At 32.4% G+C, this 20,645-nt stretch overlaps 1 protein-coding gene and 1 long non-coding RNA gene across 4 annotated transcripts in view; one reads left to right on the top strand and one right to left on the bottom strand.

Annotated features, from left to right (window-relative positions):
- LOC148599387 (mitogen-activated protein kinase kinase kinase 13-like) overlaps positions 1–20,089 on the bottom strand; it is a 68,319-nt gene extending 48,230 nt beyond the window's left edge. The window contains exons 1-3 of one of the 3 annotated variants that reach the window (XM_088557126.1): positions 19,980–20,089; positions 12,700–12,783; positions 12,223–12,282 (exon numbers count right to left, since the gene is read on the bottom strand). The gene's annotated coding sequence lies outside the window, so the exon portion shown is untranslated. Of the gene's footprint in view, positions 1–5,296; positions 5,819–12,222; positions 12,283–12,491; positions 12,547–12,699; positions 12,784–19,979 lie in introns of those variants that run through there. The other 2 variants (XM_088557127.1, XM_088557129.1) reach the window with 2 other exon arrangements.
- On the top strand, positions 12,604–16,426 carry LOC148599388 (uncharacterized). Its single transcript, XR_015917615.1, has 3 exons — positions 12,604–12,665; positions 14,820–14,877; positions 16,121–16,426. It is a non-coding gene; the product is annotated as an uncharacterized LOC148599388 (long non-coding RNA).
- Positions 20,090–20,645: the final 556 nt, after the last annotated feature.

Consider the following 20,645-nt stretch of genomic DNA (forward strand, 5'->3'; position numbering starts at 1 on the left):
CAAAGTATATTAGAAAGGTATGATAAGTGGAAAGATGGACATTCTGTACGTATACATTTTGACAGAAAGACAGGCATACAGACAGACATAGGTATATCTCAAATTGTACAGTTCAGGATATACAAATAAACAGCCCTACAGTATTTTACATTAATTCTAATGTGATGTTGTTCAAAGCTCTTCTGGTTAAAAAAGTTGATAAACATATGACGTATGACAGTCTTTTTCGCATTATCATAGATAAATTTACCAAAATTTACAGATGTCACAACGGAATTTTACTCCAAAACAGTCGCCATTTTGTGCAACACATAGGATGCACACACATGAAGAAGCTATTCCTATTTTATCATTGTAATTTTACAGGCTGGCCATTCATGTCATTATTAAACCTCTCACTATCACTCCCCTGTAAAACAATATGAAATAAATTGCCAGCCCCTAGTAAAACAATGATAAAATGGAGTTTCTGTGATTTATTTCTTAAATATACAAATAACACTACCAATACTTTATTGCTCAGAATTTCTCCATTTGCAATCATTTGGAGAACATGAGATTTGTTTTAGATTTGACAAATATTGTCTCATTTTTACAAAGAATATTTGTCGGTGCAGTTTCTTCATATCCAATTCTAACAAGATTGTGACATGTAGGCTAAAAACCACTAATTCCACTTCCCATAGGCTTCTATGCTAATTTCACAATATTCAATGGCTTCTCTGGACTTTACCTTAACTTTAACCTGCAGATGACTATATATCAGCATGATTCTACATATGTCAGCTAACAATACTCAGAATGGCATGTGGGGTTAGCAGACTTGCAGTGCAGTACTGGTCACCGGAAGTGAAGGGTCTATAAATAGCATGGGAAATCCCAGTGTTTTCACAAGATAGGGGTATATTTAAAAATCATTATGGAGATTAGGCTTCACATCACAAGAAGCAAAATGCACCTATAAAATGTACAGAAATGTTTTTCCTTTCAGAAACTGTTTAAATTTTTTAAATAAGATGAGAACTTTTTTCGCAGCACTATGAGGAACAGGGGTAATTTCTGCGTAGGACTATTTTTGTGTACGTTCCAAATGCTCATTGGTTGAATTGGTGGTCTGTAACCTAAAGACATATGAACCCAGCAGCTACAAAAAAGTTGAAATCCAAAAGCCCATTAACTTTGAAATTTAAAGTTAGACAAATCAAAATTGCAGGACAATGCCATCAATACATATGGTGACTACCAATTATACATAATACATTGAGTGGCTTCAAAATCTTCCTGTACTATAATATGTATAAAATTGAACAAAGTCCAATAACTTCTGTAACATTTGTCAAATTTAAATGACAGTGCAACTAAAAATGTTGGCTTACAATCCAACAACTTTTGAATAAAATCCCTCAAGTGGTTTCCAAGGAGTTGTGTCATACGGGAAGTGTCAGGGGACAAAAACATGAGAAATAGCTTACCTTTCTAAATGGAAGTTTGCTGCTCTGTTTCAAAATAACAAGGATTTCAAAGGGTTGTTACAATGAAGTCAAATTATAGGCAGTTTATATATACTATGCTGAACTTAAAACATCCTTAGCTTTCCTGTTAAGGTCATGTGACCAATGTGAAATCATGCTTCTGCATTTGTACATAAGTCACTTTACAGGAAGGATTTTTTTAGCAGCACCAGGACCAAACTTTATCAGCTTGACACATTTAACAGCAATGCTGCCTTGTTACAAGATACACGAGGACAACACATTTTGGATGCTTTTCTTAAAAGCACTTTGTAGCAATCTCTTCAGATCTCCAACCACTGAAGTATGTGAGCAACTATTTGATTTTTATGGGGGTAGGATGAAATTTGTTATCCTGTTTTTTTTTTGTTTTTTTTTATTTTGAGAAAAAAATTAGGTACTGTCCTTGTTTTCTTAGGCACAATGCACCAATTTGTTTTTATATCAATGAAATAGATCCTAATTCTGCCCATTTTCACCTTAAGGCTTGTCCAGTCTTTTAATAAAAAAAAAATTATATCCTGCCTTATTATTTCAATTTTCACTCCCCCTTTTTTACAACTACCGATAATGATTCCCCAAAGTAATTAATTTAAGCCTAAAATACATGTATTGACAAATATCAGCTGCAGGTTTAAAATCTAACGGAAATGTTTACAGATAATTTGATGTCAATTGAGTTTAAAGGAAAGCCTGTAGGCAGAAATAGGCTTGATTTTTGAACAAGTTGAAATCAATACGGTGATAAAATTTAAGTATAGGCTTCAAGCTAGAAATCCGAGAATTGAAGCACTTCGACCAGAATGTTTTTTGTTGAAGATTTTATGGTAATTGCAATTGGTATCCACAACAACATGATATAAGGATTATCTATACCACTGCTACTGATTAATCTTGTGGGATTTTGAATTTGTTTTTTGTATGTTTTGAATATAATATGATGACCATTTTTACAGATGAGATACGAGGAACAATGGGGTCCAAGATGAAATTAGCAAAATCAGAATTAAATAAACTGTAAAATAACAAAACATAACTGTAAATAAAATACCAATTAAAAAAGCAAAATCCACAAATCTGTGAAAAAATCACATTTAGGCATTTTGAAGAATCAGTCCATTTGCTATATCTAGGTCCAGTGGAAATCAATCTCTAAGTGTAGGATATTCACACCATTAATTTAAGGCCTGGCACAGACTGCCTTTTGTTTGGTAGGGTTGTTTCTTTGTTATATTCCATGTTTCTACTTTCTTCTACATTTCTATCATAAGACCTGTGTGAACATTTGTATATAACAAATGGTAGTTCAGTCTATAAGGGCATGTCGTAATGTAATCCTTTAGTCAAGTGAAGAGCAACGATTTTAATATGGCATAAAGGCATTCAATCTTTAGTCAGGTCAAAGGGCAATGATTTCAGTATGATATAAAGGCATTTAATCTTTGGTCAGGTCAAAGGGCAATGATTCCAGTATGATATAAAGGCATTCAATCTTTGGTCAGGTCGAAGGGCAATGATTTCAGTATGATATAAAGGCATTCAATCTTTGGTCAGGTCGAAGGGCAATGATTATGTGTCTAACAACCTTTTTAAACTGAATGAAAAATCACTTTTTTTTAATTTTGACTGTTTAAGGAGGTAGACCTGGGGTAAGGGACACAAAACTCTTCAAATCATTGGAACGTTTGTATTCATCATTTTACATTGATCTCATGTTAGCATCGAAGTAACTTGGACCGATTTCATTCAGTTTCAAATGAAAGCTTGATAGGCTTTGGTGAAATTGAATATGATACAAACATATCACTGATTTCAAGAGTTATGTCCCTTACCCTAGGTCTACCTCCTTAAGAGATACGGAATAACAGCAGTTTTAAACCAGCACAGAAAATTTCAAAGTGAGGCTGATAGGGCAAGATGTGATGCTCTTTTGAGACAGTTCAAAATCTGAATTGTAATGTTTGTCAGCAAAGTCACAGAGTACTTGATGTAATGGCGTCATATGAAATTGACAATTCTCTTTAGTACCACAACAGTAGCCCACGATAGAAAATACCAGGCAGGAAGAACAATGGAAACACAGGAAAAAATTTGTCAATGTTCTTTCATACACAATCCCCAACAAAAGACCCATACCTTTAAGTATATTATTCCTCATATATTTAGCCATTAGATATTCATAGAAAAATATGGTTTGAATATTTAAGTAGATTGGGAGCACCAATGTTATATAATGACAAACCAAGGAAACATTAAACATCTGCCAACCTGATCATTTAAATCAATTACATATCCATGTGTTATACAGTAATCAAATAGTGAAAGTACTCAAATTCATGGATACCAATTTTCTTGGGTTAGGGAAATATGTCAATTCATATATTCTTGAAATGACTCCTTCAAACAAATGAAAGGTAAATTAATTTCCTATTTGTCGGAAACCAAATTGCATGGTTTGCGCAACATATAAAAACCACAAAATTTGGTACCCCACAACAATAATACTTCCACAACTTTGGTACCATGCAAATCTTTGTACATACTGTTAACTTATTTTCGCAAATTTCATGAGAATGAATAAACAACACAAATCACATAATTAAGTCTCATTGTAATAGACAAAATGCTAGACACGAAATTGATTATCTACAAAATTCGACTGTCATTATATACAGCAAAAATAAGCACGCTGAAAAAAGAAATAAACAAAATATTATATTTTCATATATATCAGTATCGTAAAAATAAGTACCTGTGAAAATTAATAGGTTTACAGTATTATTGTTAGCAATTAGCTTCCTACTCTATTACAGTTATAAATGGCAGACTCAAGGGGTTGGCATCCCTCCTTTAATTGAAAATTTATTAAATTTCATGCAAAATTTTGGCAAGAATTAGCTAATAATAGCCTGGTACCCCTTCTTTTTTCTGGAACCCCTTTATAAAAAAAAAATTTTAACTTCATGCAAATTTGGGCAAAATAAGCAAATAATAGCTTGGTATCCCCTTTTGTTTTAAGGAAACATGTTTTTAATTTCAAGGAAAACTTTGACTAAAATTAGCAAATAATAGCCTGGAATAGCACATTTTTCTGGAAACAAACCTTCCTCTCCCTGTTTCTGCCTGAAGTTGAGGCAAGGTATATGAAAGGAGGCAAAAGCAGGAAAAGCAAGGACATCTGAGGATAAGAAATTAGGAATGAAAGGAGGCAAAACCAAGGAGACCTGAGGATAAGATATTAGGAATAGGATAAAGACCCGACCAACTACACAGACAAAACATAATATGGCCAAATATAATTAATTAGCAGATCCTCTCCTTCCCATGAAAAAATGACAAAAATTTTAAAAATTGAGGTGGGAATTTCAAAATCAGGATTTTTTTGGTATCAATTTCTAGTACTGAGGAACTATAACACAAAAATCTTTCATTTCTCAGTGACTAAAATTATGTTTCTTTTCTGAAATTGGTGTGGCTATGGATTTAGAACACATCTATATTTCAAATTGCTAAAATTAGGTTAGCAAATATCTGTTCAGAAATAAAAAATAAAACCCTCCCAACCACTCCATATTTTTTTTTAAAGTTAGATGAAAACCTACCATTAAAGTTTACTAAGCCTAACACATTTTTGCAGACATTTACAAAATACAGATATTTTAAGTTGATCTCTTTAGGAATGTGTCAAACTATGTCAAACTGTGTCAAACTCTTTCAACAAAAACAACTATGAAAAAATATATATTTCACTCAATAAGAAAATATTTACATTTAATTTTACTTACCCAACCCCATTTTTTTATCTTTTGTGAAATTCTATTTATCCAGATAAACTTAATTCCTAGAATAAAAATCAAGGTCAAATATTGTTAAGTAAGTCTAGAACTTTCTTCTTTTCTTACAAAATGTGTTTGTCATACCAGCGTCTTGCACTAGTTATTATACAAAATACATAATCCAAATTTCTGTAGTTTCAAAAACCCAATTCCTCTGTTATCTAACTGTTGCTACTTTAGAATCAACTGGTTGTTCTTTCGAAGTCACCTTTTAAAAAACAAAATTGCACAATCATCAATACAAAGCCTTAATCGAATAAAAACTATTCCTTTTAGAGTAAGGTTGCAAATTCGTTCGGCATTCTACACATGGGAACTCATGCTTTTTTAAGAAAACACAAAATTCCAGAGCAGATATATCTACAAAGTGTCGAATTCCTGCTTCCCTATGTATAAGAATGTCCGATACACGACTATAGAAAATCTATACACAACTCCATCAATGAAGATCTCTGAGACAGCCATATTGATTTCCAAATAAGGAATTCAGCTTTAGGAATCCTAAAATCAATATGGCAAGCTATAGGAAATCTCTCTGTCCAATCAGAGCAGTCATAACAAACAACTTGGCTTTGGTATTGATTTTCCCAAAGACTTCCAGTATACTAGATGAATACTAAATAGACAGAAAGGAACGAGCTGAAGATTCCCAAAGGAATTTCCTCTTTTATTGGGATGCCTCGCACATATTGACGTTTTTGTCCACAGATCTACCATGTCACGGATCATAACACCAATCCAAACAATAGACACGGCAGAAAACTCATCAATTATTAATGTTACTGCTACTCTGTTAATTGTGCTTTGATTTTTTACTGTCTGTTACAATGCTATTATACATTTTAGACCTACAGAAACAGTTTAATCAGTGGAAATAGTCTTTGCCTTAGATTATTATTACCTGACACAGACAGGACAGACTGCGATGGCAAGAGAAAGGACAGATCCATTTAGGGTATTTGAATATTAAAGTGCAGCATCTACCTTCAATAATTCTCACTACTACTATATTTATTTATATACATTGTACATGGTTACCATCGACAAAAGTTTATGATCTGTGCTTACATCCATGTATTATATCACAGAATGATATTTCTTTCTCTACAAAGCATAAGGAAGCAAGCCAGATATAGTCTGTCTATGATGCAAGTTAGTTTAACTGAAATCTGAGAAATCTCTTAAAAATGGAAAATCAGATGGGCACTGACTGACTAAAAGCATGGGTTACAACAGAGTAGAAGCTAAAAGCATGGGCTACAACAGAGTAGAAGGACTTGAGAAGGAACTTTGAAAGTTCAAACTTAATCACATCAAAAAGGGCACCATTTTCTACAACTCTGATACATTTTAAAACAATGTACAAAAGAAGATTAAAATATACTTCACGAAAAAAAACTAGGAAATTATCCCAAAGAGACAGGAACATATGTTAATAAGACAGATTAATGGAGTCAGGACAAAATGGTAACATTATTAATGTCTATTTCAAGCCAAATTTTACAATCATAATTTATGACCAAAATGTTTATTATATGTACGCCATAACAATTTAGGTTCACATATTTTGAACTTTGAGAAAGTTTATTATAAAAAAATGCTCTATAATAATTTTGTCAGAATTTGATTATAGCTTTGGTCAAGATAAAATGGTAGTTTTCACATTAATTTGTCCTCAAAGTCAAAACTTTTGTATCATGAAAACTGATTTATTCAACGGGCCATAGTTTTCCTTCCCTCATCTGTCTACCCCGGACTTGACTTTTTATGAGCAACTCGGCGGGTGTTTCTAGAAAGGCAGAGGATGCTTACCCTACCGGTGCACCTGGTCCATGCTCCCAATTTTTAGTGGAGTCCGAGTTGCTCATTTACTTTTGTTACGTTGTATGTATGATTTTAGTTATTTTATGTTCTTTGTTGTGTATGTCTGTTTTCCATGTCTGGTCTTTGTCCCTGGATTACATTCTTTTGATTACCGCTATAACCTTGGTTCCCTTGATTAATATCAGAGTGAAGAAAAGTAAAACAACAATATAGAAATACCATTAAGAATGGTGATATTGAATGATGTTTTAGCGGTAAAATGTAGGCAATGGCTAGCTGAGCTTAAATGTGGATAATTAAATTTTGAGAATAGTCTATCTAAATACATTGGACATTTGCCCCAATATTTGTCTATGCCTATATTTCTATAATAGTGTGACTATAATAGTAAGGCAAATTATCTACTAAACCCCTCACACAGATAGGGTCAATCCATTCAGTGATGTGGAAGAAGATATGGGTAAGAGATGGGTACCCCTATGTCCCTATATTTAAATTGCTTTGAATCAAAATCTAAAATAGAAGGATACACAATGGGAATGTGCAATAAAAATTGTGTGAAAGTTCCACTGAGTTCCATTCAGTGATGTAGGAGTAACAGATAAATGGTGGCTACCTCTCTGTGTAACACAGGAACATATGGACAGAAGAATTATGGAGACAGGAAACTCCTACCATGATTTACCCAAAGTTGGGGAATTATAAAAAACAAGGTGTTCAGGTGCTTCAAAAGGGTGAGACATTCCTATTTCTTGCAAGGAAAGAAACTTTAATTAAAGTTTACAGAATTAATAGAATTATTTTCATTACATGCAAATTATAAATTTGGCCACATCGAGTTATTCTACAAAGAACACTTGTAATCAACATCATTTATTGATATGGGGAAATTGTTTCCTATACATGTTAAGAAAATAGGCCTCTTAATACAGTATTGAATATCGTGTCAATTCTGACTGGAAAACATGTCACTTTAATTGACAAAATATAGGATTTTTCTTCAGAAATCTTCAAGTTCTCTGCATCAGGTAAAAGGCTTTTATGCTTGAACACATAATTAAGGTGATAATTTTTAAAATCAATAGTAATTACTTTAGTTGTTGGTAAATCAATGCTATCTGGTAAGTTCAGGTGAGGTCTCTTGGCAGGTAAACACAAAGATCAAAGGTAAACAAGAAAGACCACACCTGTCAATGGTAATTAGCATCAAAACCTAATTATCTGTATTATCATTTCTAGAATACCTCTCTCAGGTTTGGCAGCTTTTGTTTCCAATGAATTTACATTATTAATTGAGCCAATATCATCATTGTATCAGTAGTAGGAAAATGTACCATACTCTAGCCTGCAAAATGCCCCATAATTCCTTCGTCACTATAATTTCTATATTTCTTGTGTAATTTCATTTATTGGTCACCAAAATTTGAGCTGTGGGCTACCAATTTGTATTTTTTATTTCAATCCCTGCACATGCTTTATATCCAAAATTTCATCTTTTTTAGGATTTAAATTAATGCTTGCTATTCCAAATTAACCAGCATATTTGTAAAGGATATACCACATTTCTCAAAGCAATGTTTAAGACTCACAGGCATAGTATCAATGTGTTTAAAATACAGCAATTTCTTTTCAAACTTGATTAAATGTTGCTAATCCATCAGTATGTATTAAGGGTTTATATAAAACTTTAAAATAACATATATATTCTTTTCAGAACTGGTACAGAAGCCCAAATAAAAGTACAAGTACTTCTGATGATTTCAAGGTAAAATTTTTCAATTCTAAAAATATGAAGGTTCAGTGAGTGATCAAATGTCATATTTTGTGGCCTAATGGAGGATCTTTATCTATTAATTTGTTCTTTTACAACATTTAAAATCATGCAGAAGCCTAGGCATTTATTGTGAACAATAAGTTTCATTTACTAAAATCCTACACATGTGCTTGATTGTCAACAAATCACAATTTCAAAGATCTTCAACAGGAAAAAGCAAACATGAAAGAAGAAAGAAAAAAAAATTAAATAGACAATGCACCTAACGGGACTAATACCCCCTGCAGCCTGTTGAACCCTGTACACCCAAATCCAAAAAGAATATGACTGCAAATTTACTTTAAACATTAATTCCTGAGAATATGCATACCTCCATATGGTAATCTAACATTCAATTGAGTTTCATTACAATTCTGCAAGTTGTTGAGGAGGAATTGCGGACAAGGCATGAGACCAATTTTGGCTGAAAAACACCTAACACCTGTCATTTTTACAATTTTACCCCAAACATAAATTCCTGACAACGCCCACATCCCAATATGATAAATTTAACACTCCGTCAAGTTTCATAACAATGCTGCTAGTTGTTGAGGAGAAGTTAAGGACAACTCAAGAGAACAAGTTTTGCTGAAAAATGCCAAAATCCATCAGCCGTCATTTCTAAAATATTTGCCTTTCCATAAATTCTTGACAGTATTCTACATCCGTTGATGAATAGTTTGGAAAATTTCGGCATAGGTCTGTTTCTTGATGCTGAATGATACAATCCCCTGCCAGAATTTTGCCAAAGGCAACATTTTTTTTTAATTATTTGCAAAAAACTGCCTTCAGACCATATGTTCTATTTTTAGTTATGGTAGCCATGTTTTTTCATGGATCAAAAATCCCAACGATGATTTTGTGCAGAACACCAAAAGGAACAATCATGCCAAGTTTATAACCTGTTGGTCTAGTAGTTCAGAGGAGGAAGAATATTGAAAATGTGTCCACAACACGAAGACAACGACGATGATGGATGCCAAGTGATGGCATAAGCTCACTTGGCCTTTGCCCAGGTGAGCAAAAAATAGTGGGTGTCCAAAATATCAAGTTGAATGATTGTTCATGCTAACTATTTATCAGGTTTTGAGACTAGCCAGTTTCCCTGAGTTTTCTATTATATTCCACTCCTGAGAGATCTCTTGTCTAATTATAGCAAGCTCTCTGAGCATTTACAGGCTAGCCTATTGAGGTTATTTCCATAATCAGAAACATGGAAAATTGTCTTAATTTGAAAATAGAAACTAATTTGTCATAGGAAATGTTTCATAGATGAAATATAATCTGTAAATGCTTAGCTATTTATAGGAAACACAAATGATTAATACGTGATTGGGTCTAAAATAGTCAATTGATAGATTTTCATTTGATGTGTTGAATGCAGAAATGTAACTTAGGCCAAAATTAAAATTAAGTTTGTTTTCCCTTACCCTACCTACCCAAAAAAAATGGCCTTATCAAAATAATTTTTTTGCCTTTCTCAGACAAGATTTTCTTTTAATTTTCAAAGCATTTGTTACATCCTTGTTCATGGGTTTTACAGAATCAGATGAACTTAAGAGGAAACAATTTTCCCTAACCTAACTAACCAAAGCCAAGGGGTAAGGTTGGGTAAGGGAAACAATCATAATTTTAAATGTGGTCTTTAAAGTTGGATTTCCCAGTTTTCCTAAAATATTTTCATGTACTGATAGTCAGTATTAAGTAGTAGTCTTCATAAGAATCATGTAAATTCTGTAATAAATGATACACCCCAAAAAAGGCCTAAGAAAAAGGATTCCATGCAAAACCACATGTTAATGTCAAAAATAAAATTATGTAGGCTTCCCAACTATGAATCACATTTTGCATGATTCTTATCTGGAGTGCTATTTAAATTCTCCACAAAGCACTCAGCATTTAGTGATGACAGATTAGTTTATAAACCCAATAATGTATCTGAATGGTTGATATTCTCAAAGATTGTCACTTTCATGTGCTAGCATGTTAAAGATCAGGGTATTGTTTCATGAAGCTTACAAATTGCAGAGAAACTGTTGGTGATGAATACCATTACATAAAAGAGTGTAGAAGTCTATGACAAGACAAAAAACACTTATCTATTCTATTTGTAATGTTTAAAATTTAACAATATCATGAACCAGAAACGACAATCAAAATTGCGAAACTTTGCCAATTTACTAGAATCATAAATGACAAAATAGACTCTCTCTGACCACTGTTTTCAATACTTACATTAACTGTTCCCCTTAATATACTTCCTCAACAATTGTACAGTGTATTGATTCATGGTTTCCATTGTATAACTTTGTTCAACTTGGGTTATATCAGAATGAAGATATAGATATACATATTTATATAAGAGTTTCATAGAATGACCCCAGATATGAAGAACAATGGTATTGTTTATTTTAGAGAGGGATCTGTGGCTGGTAACGTGAAAGTGATATTTGCATACATGTTAACCGCCCCACATTAGGGGGAGACTCTCACAAAAACAATGAATCATTTAGAATCTCCTGCATAAAAATTTAAGATTTGGCTGATGTTTCCTATTCAAAATTACTATATTTCTGTGAAGAATACTAAATAATTGAATTTTTACATAAAAAAATTACTTTAAAATAAAAATCTCCCACATGAGACAGTGTCAATGGTGTGGGAGGGGGGGGGTAAATCTCGAACAAGAACTAACAACGGGTAAGTATTTGTGGTCAAAGTAATTGAGGTCCTTGATCTTTCATCCTAATAACAGAGGACATTTAATGACAGGATCTATGGGTTTAAATATCAGTTTTTTCCTCTGATTTAGTGTCTTTTTAGCACCACTCTTATTTTTGCTAGAATGCAGCATAATTTTAGGGTACCAGGTACATTCACTTTATGCTAAAAAATACTAGTATCAATTACATATCTTTAATGAACGAATAATTATTTTAAAAATGCTTCTTCCTTAAGGTTCTTGTCATTGTAAAATGTGTAGGTCCATCTTACATGATTGAAAAATCTTCCTTCCGATATGTTGACTAGTTCTAAACAAAAAATGTCAAAAACTGGGTTTCAGTCAGTCAAAATCAGTTTCAAATCAGTCTAGCCAAACAGATTTAGTGTAGGAGATTTCAATTTAGACTATCTTTAAAAAAAAATGAGATAAATCTAAAGGCAAATATATTGACACAGGTTGAGAAAGAAATGGCAATATTTAAACATTAACAGCAAAATATAAAATTCTACTTACCTTAATCATTCATTTATATAGTCCAAAATTCTTTGTTATTCACTATCTTTGCATCAATTTCTAATAGAATATAAATAATTCCATTAAAGAAAATTGCTTCCAAAACCTATAAACATATCCATGATGAAATATTTTGATTCTTTTGAAATATCTACATGTATAATTTCATGAAGACAATTCCTGACATTGTAAGATTTCTAGAATATATTCATAATACATCACAATCACTGCCTCCAAAAAAATTACATAATTTAAATTCAAATATTTACAAATAATCCATTTTCATTGTCATTCATAGTAATTTGATGTCAATTTCACTGTCAACACCCTTACCAAAATATGACAAAGGGAAATTCCCTCAGGTAAACCAATCAATAGCAACAGATAAATTGTTTACAAACAATACATCCGATACACCAATTCATATGTAAATAAATTAAATAGTAAGTAAATAGAGAGTAGTATTTAATTGGTTACCATTTCCTATTTTTAGAAGCAGTATATGGTTATTTCCTTGTGCTGGTACATGTACATGTATGACCTTCCATTGTGATCACCGACCTGAAACAAATTTTAAAAATTCTATTTTTAAACATTAGTAACCTTCTGATCGTAACTTGTACATGTGAGAGTAAATGGAAGAACTATATGCGCATGTAGATAAATGTAAAGGAAAGAAAAAATGAAAGAAAGAAGTCTATCAGTTTATATATTTATATATAGTGTGCTTCAACATTAATCTTTGACTGACTGTATCTATATCAATAACACACATATGTAAAAACTACAAATACAAGACAACACCTTATCTCATACATGTTAATACAAAATTTAATTTTACACAGAAATATTAACGAGTTTAACAAGGTTCCATTTGGTTTGGGAAGATTTAACATGAAAGGTGCACAGATTTACTATGGATATGAGTCCAGGATTTTAAGAAGTTACATAAACAAAACTTATTTCTGAGCAAAGCAAGGCACAAATTATCTTAGGGGTAAAATAAGTTGAAAATCATGATTACATGTAAAAAATATGCATTTTATTATATTGATAGCAGTGCTTTATCGAATGTTCCCAGTGTAATAAATTTTGATAATTCACACTGTGGAATAAATTCGGTAATTTCGCTCTCGGACTTTCTCCTGCCAAAATGTCACAACTGAGATATCAATCCGCCAATCACAGAATTTAAAATTCATGTTGAAAATATCGATAAATTACGAAGAAAATCTACACATTAAATAGAATGATCAATGGGTTGTCGTGAATAATCAAAATATGATCGCTCGTGCCAAGAACGCTTTAAGATTTAATTTGTGCACGGAACAAGTTCCGCAAACTCGATAAATTTATGCGTTCTTCGGCACTTGCGATAATATTTTGGTTATTCACTCTTTCCAATTAATTATCCTATTATTCTTATATAGTTGGAATATTTTCAGTCACAAATTTTTCCAATTCATAAGGAAATGGCAGAGTTAGAAATAGTTGCCTGCCTGTCAGCCCAGAGAATGGCTATTTTTTGGCAAAAATGTATATAGCTAAAGGAGAGTTCACCAATCTCATTAGTGACGTCATACTCACTAATTTTCATATCATTAAATGTCATATTGGTTGGCAAATAAACAACTAAATAAACAATTGACAATTTCATGATTAGAATCGCAATTTTCTAAACTTTACAACTTGGTTATTTCATATCCAATTTTGGTTCCATAAAATGTTTCATTTAGATAAAGTAATTCATATTTTGTACAGGAATTTTCTTACTTGAAAAATAAATTTGAAATGATATTTATATGTAGTAAACCTCTTTCTTATATAAAACAATTTTTAAAATTTTATGCACATATATTGTCTGATCACTGAATATTTATTTAAAATTTCCATGGACAAAAGGAGTTTTATTGGCAGTGTAGGGAACCAAAAGATTTTTTCAGTTATCTGAAAAAATGGAAAAGTTATGCTAATTTAAAGTTGATGCCCCATGCCACTCAATGGATTTTTTGACAACCAAAAACAAATCATGAAGAACTCTCCTATACAGTAAATATATTGAAATATTGTATTCAGGACTCGCAAGAATTTGAGTGAGTTTCATACACTGGAAAAGGGAGCATGTATCAAGCCCCTCTATATAAGCCACTGTGCACTATTAACCTGACCTATCGCTTTTTACCGGTACTAATGTTGCATCCTCAAAATCATTAACACAATCCTTAACTATATTTTTAATCTTTCTGACCCATTTGTCAAATATCATTAAAAATCTAATAACCTTTCATCGTGAATGTCATTTCATCAAATTTTAATCATGCTATCTTACTGATATCATTATGCCACTGCATGCTTACACGATTTCACCTTAATTACATCGACATCATGTCTGCAACAAGCTCTTAAAATTTACCAATAATGACCTAAAAAGTCATTTTCAGGATACAATAAAGTCTCACTCTATAAAACTCACATAGAAGAAGATGAGCAAAATGTAGCATCTCTGTACAAGAACATGGGAAAATTTAACTAACAACAATAAAACATGAAACATTTAATAAGGCCAGACTGAAAAATTATTTGTTTTTCATCTTCAGAGTAAAATCAAGCCAGTCCTATCAACAAATGATTTTATGGCTTGTTCCATGAAAACAGGTAATTTTCTTGGTTAAATGATTATTTAACCTAAATTACATTTTATGCTGAGTTTAAAATGTAAACTGTAAATAAATACAAAATAACATATTTCCTTTAATCACAAGATGTAGAAACAATCAAATTTTCAAGATTTGGTTTAGAACAAATTTTTGATATTGAAACCTATAATTAAAACCATCCAATAACATTTCCTCTGCAAGTCTGCATCGTACCTAGACCTTAATTTTGTACATAGACAAAAGATGATGTTTGAAATCAAAATTTTAAGACAAATGTACATGTAATGATTTTGACTTCTCAAACTTCCCCTTTCTTAGTGGCAATATACCAACATCTCTAGCCTATGGTGTATACATTTCACACAGACGATCCATTACTGTTGAACCTGTGATCTGTACACTGACTTTCTTTGTATAGCACAGAAATTGTCAAATAAACTTTTTAATCAGGCTTTGTTAATATCACCACTACAGAACTACGGAAGTTTTACAGTTGACATCACAATTTGACTGACTGATGTGAAGTTTCTATCTCACAGATGAGACAAAATATCTTCAATTAGATTCAACATCTTACCAGATGGACTGCCTACCAAACTTGACACTTACTAGCTGCAATGATGTATCAAGTCAAAGGATCAAGCTTGGTCAAATGACTATGGTTCTCAAAATTACAATTATAAATCATTTAATCATCATGTGAATGTGTTGAAATTATACAGAGATACATTTCATTTTCTTTGAAATGTTCAAGTTAAATTTTGGCAAAATATTATAGGGTTATTGCATGAATACTGGTGAATATTGTCCCGAGCAGAATATTATATTGCACGAGCTTGCAAAAAATGGTAAAGTTCAACATGCTAAAACATATAGGAAAAAATTAATCAAATTTCTCCATGATACATGTAATATATAACTCACATCTTCAATATGAATATAAACACAGTGCAAAGTTTGAATAATATTGGTTAAACACTTTTTGAATGTAATGCCATGGCAGCCAAGTATGTGCAAAGCTCTTGGGTGGTATGTTTTAACAACTGAAGCCAAGTTGCTCACAATTTCAGGCTGGTTCAAAATAAAGAGAATTGTCACTAATCTACAGTTTATTACAATTATACATTAAATACATGTTACATGACAAAAAGTTATTTTGACATCAGAAAATTACGAAAACTCACATATACGGTGCACTCAATCAAGCTATCATAAAAAAGTTCTCAAATTCCTTAATACAGATGGGACATATATGGCACAGGGGAACACTACAACAGACATCAACAACAGAGGAATTCTCCATATAGCTATAACTTCCTGTTAAGGCAAGTTACACAATCGTCAACACATACAATCTACGACCTCGGACCACCGTCCAGCACCTTGGAGCATTGTCCGGACATGATAATTTCCTGCTAAGGGAAGTTATACTAACATCAATAATTCACAATAACCTCGGACCATTGTCCGGAACCTCTGAACATATTGTCTGGAATACAAATACTTCCTGTTAAGGCAAGTTCACGTCAAAACGTCAAAGAAACATCATCAACAACAATGAGTTAACTTCCGGTTACGGCAAGTTGCAATTCTCAAAAACAATATTCCTCTTGCATCACTTGTCTCCAAAAACACATCCCTTAACCACATGAAATAAATCAAATCTTACATACAGTCTGCAAACGTATATTCCTAAACATCAAATCTCCAATCTTCCCTTCGCTCCTTTTCTTCTCTCCTTTTCCTCCCTCCTTTTTGGCCACCTATCCCATTTTATTCCACTACTAAATTTCAGACTCCAATCTTTTTTTTTTAAACTGAAAATCAAAGCCCTTATATACTGTTCAACACCAATTTTACACCAACTATTTTAATTATCATATCTTACATAACTGACCTAAATTAAGCACCAATTCAACACCAACTTAGCACCAATTTCCAATAAATCAAAAACTTCAACAGCTATTTAAAACATGGGTAACATGATACTGTACTTCATCCTATAGTAAACCACTTAAAATCAAAATAAAGATACACTTCTGGATATAAGACTAACAGTACAATGACTAAATGAAAATATGCTTATCTAGACATGCAACTAATTATCATGAAAATATACTCAAAACTGTAATCCCAATCATTGTTTAAATTGTAGTGCCTTAGTTAATTAAAGAGAGTAATTTAATCCTGGCTAATAAATATCACCCCATAATCATGTTAATGTGTTGCCTACTATTCATAAATATTATGTTTCTTCTCAATTCTGCCTGCTACCTAGCATTATTTACAATTATTCGAAAGACTTATCAAATCCAAGTAAATGAAATATCAAACATTCTATTCTGGTCTTTTGGTAATTAATCCATCTCAAAATAAATTATACAGACAAGGGGAGATAACCATAACTTAACTTGAAATTGGTCATAACTTAATAATAGTGGTTTACACACAGACGAAAGTACAGACCTCTGTTTTTTTTTTTAAGATGTGTCTGTAAGTCTCCACCGAGAAAAAAAAAGAAAAAAAGGAAAAGGATGTCCACATGCCCATTATAACCAAACAGTCAGATGAAAATCAGTGTCCAAGCTTTCAAAATACAAGACTATGAAAAAATATTACATTTATAATTGTAAAAACCAACATTTCAAGGACATAAATTATACTTTGCCTATAATTTAGGAATGATTAACAAGTGTGAAGGATCACTTTACAATTTACTGTAAATGGATACGAAGGGTTTGTGGTAACAGTTCACGATTCCTTGCGATTTTATACTAGAAATTATAAATGCATACGATATTGTTCAAAATAATTGCTAATGCAATGAGAATTGTTTCGTTTGGGTTCTAGCTTGTGCATATGATAAATGGTTTGTGATAACCAAACGAGTTCTTTACGAGTTTTTACGAATACGAGTTTTATTTATGATTGTACAAACAGTATTAGTTCTTTTAATGCATTTTAATAATAAATTCAAGCCGTACGGCATAATACATCCCTCAATTGAACATTTGACATAATTTAAGTACATCAGAAAAAAGATATCTAGAAAGACATAACATGACATGAATTCACTTATCATTGATAAAATATATCACAATACACAACAAATAACAGTTAATAACACATTATATTATGATATGACTGTCTGCTTTGGTAAAAAAGTGAGCAAGTCTAATAAAGTCCATGTTAAAAATGAACGCTACTAAAAACCTAAATGTTATTCTAATAAAAAAATCAAAGAAGCAGGAGCACAGTCCTTTACCTACATTTGTATTAATCATTTCTTGAAAAGTACATAACTTTTCATTGAGAGGTTTAAGATGAGTTGAGAGTACAAAAGTTTGAGAGATGAACAGCATAATAGAATGTTGGAGACTGAACAATGTCATCACTGTAAACTGGCCTGCTTTAAGCAGGGGTATAATTTGATACTGAGATAAATTTATAGAGAAAAGAAAATAACTTACAAATGAACATTAGGCCATTCAAAGTAAACTTGGCTCTCAGGAAACCAATAAGGAAAGCAAACATTTCTTTTGATCTTTTTATTGTCCAAAAGTAGTGATGAAAGTGCTTTTAACATTATTCATAGCCATACAAAAAATATGAGAAAAGGTTATTTTTATTTATGAGTGTGTTGTATTTGTACAAATCAGCTTATAGAATGATGTACATGTACATGTAGGTCAGTTGGGCAGGCAGGCGTGCAGGCAGCGAATGGCAGGGAAAATATTTTTGCAACATTTTTCTCAGCAAATATAAATCACAGCCACTAGATATTTTGAATGCAACTCCAGTATTTGGTCCCATATTATAGGATGCTATTTCAGGTCGGTCACACTTCTACTCCCTGTTTACCAACTTGGAGTTTTATGTGTTTGACCAATTTTAATTTTATTATTGATATGGCATGAGGCACCCTAAAAAGAAATGAAGGAAGGGCTGAGAACCACATAATTATTTTTGTTTGGTCTTATCCATAAAACACATGAAATGCATTTCGACATACATGAGGAAATTGAAACAAATTGTGCTAAGAAAATACAGTGCTTTTATTCATAACTTTTCTGGACATTTTGCTCCTCTAAAAGTTCATTTCATCCTGAAACCAAAGTAAGGCCAAACTTGTTTCCTGCTACCAGCAAGAAAAATAATTGGGTAGGTAGGTAGGTACGGAAATTATTTTATTTTTCAAAAACGTTTTACATTGAGTTAATAGGGAACAATCTAGCCTTTATGGTGACTGTTGCCTTTTTAAGCCACATTAAAAACCAATTATACATTTAACACCATAACTATCCAAATCTGTTGATAAATTTCATTATGTTCCTAGAGTCAGTGAGTCTATATTCGCCAGTTTCCAATTTTCACCATTCTTATATGTATTTTCAGCTATGTACATGTAATTTGTATTTTTTTCAAAACGGAAGTTAAACTGTTACAATATCAATTCCTCCCTCTAAATGAACAAAAATTGACTGGTGCAAGAGTAATCAAGGGAACCAAGGTTAGGGTGGTTATCAAGAGAATGTAATCCAGGGACAAAGACCAGACATGGAAAACAGACATACACAACAAAGAACATAAAGTAACTAAAATCATACACACAAAGTAACAAAAGCAAATGAGCAACTCGGACTCCACTAAAAACTGGGAGCATGGACCAGGTGCACCGGTAGGGTAAGCGTCCTGCAAGTATCAGTTTTGGCAATTTATGCAGAATTATGCACTAAAAATAAATATGTTTGGATTTTTTCACTGGTCTTGGACCTGCTATCTAGTGCTTATGTTACACCTTACCCCTTACACTAGTTACAGCCATTTAAGGGGTAGATGATTAAGGGTAAAAATGTAAGATTGTGTGGCAAAAATGGTATCGCAACTCTACTATATACATGACATCACCTGACTTTTACCTTCTTCTCTGTTTCAAGAAAGTAGTTCAATCCTGCCTTAGATTATAGTCGACAAAGACTAAGAATAAAAGACATCATATAGACATACATAGGTCTGTGCGTCAACTTAAAATTTAACCTTTAATCATTGAGATTCTGATTTCAATATTGTGTCGTATAACCCTTGAAGAAAACAGCTTACCATCTTTATACTCTGTTACCCGTGTCACGATGAATTTCTGTAAAAACCGGCTTATTTTTTTAACAATCAGGGAAATATCCGAATATCTTAACCGGAAGTTGATTTCTGCATTTAATTTTCAAAATTTAGACGGTACAATTACATTCCGGAACACTGAAAATTCAGTGACGGATTAAGGGGGTGCAGGAGGTTGGCACCCCTCCTTTATGTCGGAAAATTTGTCATTTTCATGTGTAAAATTGGCAAATAATGTCCTAAAACCCTTTTTCTGTGGATAACCTGGCTGGCATCCCCCTGTTCAAAGTGTCTGGATCACCCCCTGAATTTCTCACAGAATTTGGACAAGACTGAAACCCCTTTTTTTCCAGGACCTCTCTAGCTCTCTAGAAGATATCTTCTTTTCAAAATGTTGAATGATCCTCTGCTGAAGTTCTGTATTACCTTTTTCTTTATTTACTTATTATTCTCAGGGAGCAATTACCATTTGATTTTATTATTTGGGGGGCTCTGATCAAATTTTCTGTCCTGCCTTTTTATTTATCGGCGCTAAGCGGTACACCTAGATAGACATATGTAGTTCTTGGTAGAGATTCCTCAACAATTACAAATAATCTTCCAATTATACTCAAGGAGATGTTTTCAAAATCATGCTAGAATTTTTTTTAT

This window comes from Perna viridis, chromosome 13, assembly GCF_037379345.1.
Source record: "Perna viridis isolate PV_CMFRI_1.1 ecotype Kerala chromosome 13, ASM3737934v1, whole genome shotgun sequence".
Classification (NCBI taxonomy): domain Eukaryota; kingdom Metazoa; phylum Mollusca; class Bivalvia; order Mytilida; family Mytilidae; genus Perna; species Perna viridis.